We start from the raw sequence: 8,381 nt of genomic DNA, 5'->3' as shown, positions 1-8,381 counted from the left end.
TTAAAATTACTACGCCGTGTACTCTCGGCGCAAGAAATGCATTCGCATTTCCTCACGATTCCCTTCGGGGAGGTGGGGGCATTTTTTTCGCCACCATCGAAAAATGCGGCCGCCGCGGCCGGGATTGACATTAAGTCGATTAAAGCCACGCATAATTTTTTTCTGTGTTTCTTTTCGAAAGATTATTTAGAGATTAACAGGAATACTCCGAAGGAGCCGTAATTTTCACTTAGAAGAGAATCGCATAGCCAGTGGCGTAAATCATGGGGGGTCAGGGGGGTCCTGACCCCCCTTGTGTTCAGGCTGAGGGGCACACACCTTGCAAGTGTCCCCCCTTGAGATTTAGATTTCGAGCATCATATTTGAATTGCTTGACTATTGAATCTTGCACACCCTCCTAAAAAAACCTACAATGAAACCTGAAGTCCTCCCAAGGAGCAGAAACGAAGCACAAAAGTCATTTCCGTTTCGAAAGGCACTGAAGAGCATGATGTTTCTTAAGTGTTACGGGTTACTTCTGACGTGCTGCAATTTTTTTATTATACTTGGCTTTAATATGCAATCTAAATGAAGAATGCCCGACCATCTACCATTTATCTAGTTTTTATGTCGACGGTTTCCTGGAAGTCTATTGATGATGAAGTGTGAGTCCGATTGCTGGACTATGGTTATGTTAATTTGAAAAAAATCGCCGGGAAACATAAATATGCTTTACAAGCAAGTTGTCGTGGGAGGCTATCAGGTATACACGACGACGGGGAGCGGATCTCGAGTTGAAGCTAAAGAAAAGCTGTACCTTTGCGCGTAATAACATGAGCGGGCTAGCATTTTCACTTGATCGTTTAACCTGAGGGATATATTAACTAGAAATATGCTAGAGCACACCTAAGACGCAGAAACTAACTTCACCAACGTAGCTTTCTACTATTGGCTGCTCATGCTGTTAGGTTATATAAGCTCCCTGACCTGGTGCTGATGCCTATGCTCACTTTTTATTTTTATTTTCAAGGCATGATTTTAATTTTCACATAATAAAAATTAAACCTATATTTGTAAAAACAAGATGGCCACCTTGGCAAGATGTGTGTCCGCCCTTGTAATAATGCTGGATTTACGCCACGCGCATAGCGATTGGGAAAAGGGGACGTTAAATCTTTATTAACGGCAACGCCAGCTATATGCCAATTCCGGCGCAACCAGTCGTGAACCAGTGCAGGATCTTTGTTAACGCACGTAGCGGTAAATTTTGTGCGGTCGTTTCCCGTCGTATGGCCAAACTATATATGTTCAACCTTGCTGTGCTAGTCTGGGATCCTAGCTTTTCAGAAGACCATATGCTCGCCATTGCATGGTGTTAAAAAATGGCACCCATACCTAATTTTATGAAAACGTGATAAGAAGTTCCGAAACCGAAATATGCAAGACTTCACGAGTTTTTACAGACGAATATGCTCGCATTATTTCGACAGAGAAGCACGCACTATCAATAGGGTGTTTTAGCAATGCCGGTTTGCCGTATGGTAAGCACGGAAATGCCGTACCGTCGCATCGGGGCATCTGCAAGACCTTTATTAAGGCGAAAACCCTAGGTGCCTCATCAAACGGGAAAATTGACCGTCGGAGTCGTCCCGCGGCGTCGGCGTCAACACGAGTGATGCAAAAAATCGCCACGATATGACGTCATCGTCACGTCACAGATCGCCTAAATTTGTGACGTCACCACATGACATCGTCGCTTGGTAAAATGTGGGCCGATCACGGAGGCAGTGCAAAACCAAGTTAGATGCAGAAAGCTCTCTGAGGAGCAGGGGGAGAGTCAATACATCGACTGAGAAGAGAAAGACGACGACGGCTTTCGGCTTCGAGTAGTCTTAGGCGAATGCAAAGGGGACCCTGTGAGTTTTCAGCCACTGCATGTTACCGCACGCATATTGTGGCACATTTAAAATGGATCGGTAATACCTTAGCGTAAACGGTACCCTATTACCTTCGCTGCTAAAGTGCCCTAATTTTATTAGAATGTTACGAAATGTTCGGAAGCCGCAAAGCACTATCCGAAGTGAACCCAGAATAGACTATTAAAACTGTATGGAACTTTCAAAGACAAATACATTCCAGTCATAAATACACCCACAATCGAATTTACTGAAATGGGATAAAACCTTGAAAAATCGAAACTACAAGATTTCCAAAGGCTTACCTCATTGGCAAAAATTCCACCCACAATTAAATTTATTAAAATGGGATATGAAACGTTCAAAATCTAAATTGCAAGATTCCCAAAGGATATAGGCTTACTTTGTTGGCGAGAATTCCATCCATAATCAAATTCATTAAAATGGAATGATACTTTAAAGAATCCAAACTATAAGACTTCCAAAGGCTGTAGGCTTATCTTTTTTGGCAAAAATTCCACCCACAATCAAATTTATTAAAATTGAATGAAACTTTACAAAATCCATACTGCGTAGTTTTTGTGAGGACGATAGGTGCCTGACTATCATAGCATTTTCATAAAAAATGAAAGCTGTATTGTCTTTAAAAAAATAATAAGGCAGCTTCGCACTATAGTGGTGCCAAGCCTGAAGGAAGTGCGGAGCTGGGCAGCCTTCCTTTCCTCCCCTCTTTCTTTCTTGTTCTCTTTTGCAGTTTTTTTTCTCGCTCTTTATTTCTATTTTTCTTCCCATTTTTCCCTTTTCTCTTCCTCTCTATTTTTGTCTTGCTTCCTCTTTTTTTTCTATTTTTATACGTGGTTTTGCCTGCGTTACGCCAAGCGACGACAGCATACGACAGCCCGGGCCCTTAAAGTGCTCTGAACTTGATATCATCATCAAGGCGCTCCAAGAACAAGAGGAAGAAAACTTCTCCTTGGCGCGAGAGCGCATTCAATATGCTACAGATGGCTACGCTATACGTGGTTTTGCCAGCGTTACACCAAGCTACATGAGACGACGACAGCATACGACAGCCCAGACCAATAAAGTGCTCCGTACTAAAAAAAAAAAAAAAAAAAAAAAACCTGTATGGACGGCGTTCTGTCCTCTACGTGGACGCGGCCAGCGGTTACAACGGCCTCCCGTTAGGAGGTCCTGTTAGTAACTCCTCAGGATCTAATAAAGTTAGTTGTCTGTCTGTCCGTCTGTCTGTCTGTCTGTCTGTCTGTCTGCATTCCTGCCGTCAGCGTAGGCGTATCTACCGGGGGGGAGGGGGTGCAGAGACCCCCCCCCCCCTCCCGGTATGCTGTATCGAAAATAAATTGTTTATTCTCTTATATTTTTATGTAGTCGTGCATAATTGGTCATCAAGTGATGAATCATTTTCGCACCATTTGTTGCATCGCGTTACAAGCAGGTGCTGTGTACATGACCCAGAAAACTTCCACCGATCGTAAACAGCTATTGACCAACGGAAAAGGAGACAATGCGAGGTAGCTTAACGTTACAATCACCCACATTGCTTTTTCAAAGAAAATTTATGGTTACATCACTTGCACTGGTGCATTCCCTTGAAGATGCCGGAGGGCCCTCCAAGAAAGGTTGCAAATCCAAATACAATGCTTTTAAACAATGTGCAACTCGTCTAATACCACAAATTCTTAATTTTTAAAACAATAGTTGTCGTTGACAAGTTATTAATCATAGTAATGCAATAACAGCAATCATAATAATAACCACGCGCTAGAAACACTATTTCAACTAGGAGCAAACAAGACAAAATATAGGCAATTTACGTAAACCTGAATATTTGCTCTCTTCCTGTCTCTTAAGGTTACACCTATCATTTTCCTTTCCATCGCTCGCTGCGTCGTCCTCAGTTTAAGTTGAACCCTCTTTGTAAGTCTCCAGGTTTCTGCTCCGTAGATAAGTACCGGTAAGATGCAGCTGTTATATACCTTCCTCTTGAGGGATAGTGGTAGATTACCATTCATGATTTGATAATGCTTGCCGAATGAGCCCCAACCCATCCTTATTCTTCTAGTTATTTCACTCTCATGGTTCGGCTCCGCGGTTACTACCTGTCCTAAGTAGACGTACTCCTTTACAACTTCCAGTGTCTCGCCACCTATCGCAAAGCGCTGTTCTCTGCCAAGATTGTTCCACGTTGTTTTAGTTTTATGCATATTAATTTTCAGACCTACTCTTCTACTTTCCGTATCCAGTTCAGTAATCATGAGCTGTAATTCGTCTCCCGCGTTACTCATCAATGCAATGTCATCAGCCAATCGTAGGTTACTGAGATACTCTCCACTAACTCTTATCCCTAACTCTTCCCAATCTAGGGCCCTGAAAACCTCCTGTAAACACGCGGTGAATAACATTGGAGAGATCGTGTCTCCCTGCCGTACGCCCTTCTTTATTGGGATTCTGTCGCTTTCTTTATGGAGGACTATAGTGGCTGTGGATCCGCTGTAGATTTCTTCCATTATGTTTATATAGACTTCGTCGATGCCTTGATTCCGCAGTGCCTGCATGACTTCTGATGTCTCCACCGAATCAAATGCCTTCTCGTAATCTATGAAGGCTATGTATAGAGTGGGTCAGGGAACAAACGAGTTGAAGAGTGAATGTACAGAATGGATTCCAAGAGATGGCAAACGCGTGAGGGGGAGACAGAAAATTAGGTGGGTAGATGAGATTAAGAAGTTTGCAGGTATAACGTGGCAGCAGAAAGCCCAGGACCGGGTTGATTGGCGGAACATGGGAGAGGCCTTTGCCCTGCAGTGGGCATAGACAGGCTGCTGCTGCTGATGATGATGATGAATATTTGCAAGAGAGTGCAGTACTCTTTAGGAAAAATAAAAGGTACAGTTATTGCTACCTATATTAAAAGCAATTATTAGTGAGTAGCTTTTAGATATAACGAAATTTCGTTGAATTATACAAATCCATACTACTGGGAAGGCTGCCATCGACGTAACTGTAGTCATGCATAAAGTTGTGTGGTTAACGTATAAAATGTGTTGCTTGACCTTTTCACAGAAGAGAAAAAAACGCCGCCATGCTGGGCTGCGCGCGGGAGTACGTCACAGCCTCGGCACTGCATTTTTGGGGGGTCACGCCTATTTAGCGCAGCCCAGAGAGGATCATGGCGGCGCCCAGGGAGCCGTCTGTGAAAAGGTCTATACCACTACCTGCATAACACGCATACGTATGGTTGTCGCAGCGTGTGCTGTATAAAAATTTCACTTTTTTTATAATGTTATTAAACAGTGCTAAGCAAATTCTCTCCGTGTATACAAACAATTGAGTGCTAATGTAGCTTTCTCTCTCTAGCTCTCTATATATACACGGCCGACGGAGTGAGGGAGGTTTGCCCCCCGACTCGCGAACGAGTTGGTATGCCACTGGCCGTCAGTAGTCAGAATAGATGCAAACGCTCCTTCCAAAATATTTCAGACGCTTAGTTGTCGCAATGGAGATAAGGGAATAGAAACAGAAAAAGATAAATGAACGCTGCGCGTGCAAGAACCACACGCTGCCTGGAGTTGTTGCTCGCCGGCTTCTCGCTTCCTGCTTGCCCTGCCTTGCGCGCCTTCGGTCGTCGTGCTGACGTTTGAGCCTTAAGTAAATTGCTGTCCGTTGCTCTGCGAAGCCTACTTCATCCTTGGTTTAACTACGGACGGGATGCAGCAAGCCCAATACCCCCACGATGTGTGCCGTGACAGTGATGGCGGACTGAAACGACTGCCATAGGCGATGGCGGGTGCGGAGGGGGGGGGGGGGGGGCAAAGTTTCATAGTAGCGCCATCTCCCCCCCCCCCCCCCTCGCGTTGGATGAGCCCAAAGGACAACATGCTTCACAGCGGATAAAAAAAAAATCATGGAGCGATGACGTGCTTCTCACAATGGCCCGCCTTTAGTCCCTAGTTAACCGGCAGTAAAGATGAGAAGAAAACAGTTTTTGGAATGCTAAATTAGGGGCCTTCGGCCGCCATTGTCGTTCAAAACCTGCGTGGCCATAACTGAGTAAACGTATCGGGCAGACTTTGCGCCCCCTCCTTGGTGATCATGGGGGGGAGGGGGACTTCACTAGTAACATGTCCTATGGACATGTTACTAGTGAACTTTGGAATGCAAAACATTCGCGCTTTAATAAAACGCAGAATGCAAGAGCTTTACGGTGGGTCCTGAATGTGGTTCTTAACCGCAGTACGTAAAGCACATCAGATCTTAGTAATTTCAAGTACGAATGCATCTCAGCAGATGCGCAGCTTGTGGATGCTTTTGATTCATATTTCATCAGTCTCGTAAAACGCCGCCATGACTCTTCACTCGCATCGCAGTTGGTGGCGTTTAAATGAAGCAGTGCGCTATTTCAACTGACGACAGGACCTGGAATCCTTTCCGCTTTTACTTAATTCAAAAAATAAAATTAGAGCAAGAGACATCGATGGTTTCACTGTTAGACCAGTTTTAAAAAATTAATTTGTATGCGGTAGTGTTTTGTAATCGTACGAAGTAGGCAAGGTGACACGGAAATCAGGCGAATTCTCCAATTACATACCGGTTTAAATTATCCCAATCTTTTCAATGGGTTAAGAAAAATAATTTACGTGCGTACGTATAAGCTCCTTTTTTGTGAAAGTCATGCTACAATTTCTCCACCACGGCTGGGCATCCGCAGAACGAAGTTATATCTTAAAATATATCGAAAGCAAAAAAATTACTAATTTTTCATAAATTAGTTTTTTATAAGGTTATATAAATTTTTATAAAGCTTTCCATCGTTCAAACCGTGAGAAATTAACCAAACTAAACCACTAGAGCTTTGAGGTGCACCCCACAAACTTGTAAAACATCCGATCTTACTCGAAGGACAGAGAGTGTTGCAGTGGGTCACAGTTCATAGCCTTCGCGTTACTTGAGCACTGGTGCACCTCAGTGAAGCGTACTGAGGCCTGTGTTGTTTAAGCCATTTTATAAACGACGTAATTAATACTGCAAATCAGTCAAAATTTATCATATACGCTAACGCTAACAAACCCAGCCTCTTCGTGGAATCTGGTAGCCCTGAAAATATATGTTTGAAAACAGACTGTTTCATTCAGATAGTTTTGGACATTTCAAAAATTTTCCAAATTATTTGTAATTGTAAACTTTAGCTAGAATAAGGTCCAGGTTGTATCCGAGATAAAAATTCTAGGCGTCATTTTTGAGTAGCATTTATTCTGACGATCACTGGCAAGAAAAGCGTATACTTGGAAGCTTCACACTAATTTCTGGTGTTCCCTGCAAACTCCGACACGCGCTATCGTAAAACGTGAAACTCCATTAAACCCTCTTCCTTTCTCTCCTCACCCTCACTCCTATTTCACCGCTTACATGGCTTGTCCGCGCTGCCAGGAACTGAACGACTTTGAAACGGAGAAAGACACACACAGGGTGTGTCTCCGTTTCAACGTCGCCCAGTTCCTGGCGGCGCGAACAGGCCATGTATTCGCACCAACTAGCCCCCATAGCAGCTTCACCGCTTAAGCCGTAGTGGTTCCTCTTATGCCTACCGGTTAGTGCGTACCCTTATGCATTCGCTAAGACGACTCGAAAACGAAAGCCATCTTTTTGTTTTCTCAGTCGATGTGTAGATCCTGTCCCGCCAACCTACGAAAACTTTCTGCACATAACGTGGTGTTGCACCGCCTCCAGGAACAGAGGCATCTCACCTAGTTTTGCACTGCCTCCGTGATCGGCCCACCTTTGACCAACTTATGATGTCATGTGATGACGTCATCATGGGACGTTACGTCACTTGACGTCACAGTGACGTCATATGCTGACGTCATCACGTGATGATTTTTTTGCATCACTCGTGTTGTAGGGACGCTGCGACGAACCTTTGCCCCCCCCCCCCCTAATGGGGAACCTTGCGCACGCCTATAGATAGATAGATAGATAGATAGATAGATAGATAGATAGATAGATAGATAGATAGATAGATAGATAGATAGATAGATAGATAGATAGATAGATAGATAGATAGCCTCCTTTACCTCCCTTTGTATCATAGCACCATGGAAGAAAAATACCTAAAAATGATGAGTCGAGAATACTGCTCCCCAATAAAACTGTTGACAACGCCACTTGTCAACAACCGCACAGCTCGGGCCTGTGGCGCAACGGATAACGCGTCTGACTACGGATCAGAAGATTCCAGGTTCGAATCCTGGCAGGCTCGTTTGAATTTTTTTTAATGCTACATTGCCTTTTTTTTTCTTTTTTTAATGACGATTTCTCAAAAATGCCAGCATCGCGAACCTTATGTATATTTTTACTCGTTAAGAGAATACATACGACACACATGTACTTTGACATTGTGCCGAGAACAATATGCTTTGCACTCGTGCTTGCGCTGACTGCTGTTGACACCTCATGTTGCTGCTGAAT

General features: G+C 43.8%; 1 non-coding gene across 1 annotated transcript; it reads left to right on the top strand.

The window, feature by feature from the left end:
* The first annotated feature begins 8,099 nt into the window (after nt 1–8,099).
* Trnar-acg (transfer RNA arginine (anticodon ACG)) lies at nt 8,100–8,172 on the top strand. Its single transcript has one exon. It is a non-coding gene; the product is annotated as a tRNA-Arg (tRNA).
* Nucleotides 8,173–8,381: the final 209 nt, after the last annotated feature.

This window comes from Rhipicephalus sanguineus, chromosome 1 (assembly GCF_013339695.2).
Source record: "Rhipicephalus sanguineus isolate Rsan-2018 chromosome 1, BIME_Rsan_1.4, whole genome shotgun sequence".
NCBI classification, from domain to species: Eukaryota; Metazoa; Arthropoda; class Arachnida; order Ixodida; family Ixodidae; genus Rhipicephalus; species Rhipicephalus sanguineus.
Note: the sequence above shows the minus strand (reverse complement) of the source record. Positions and strands in the feature narration are given on the sequence as shown.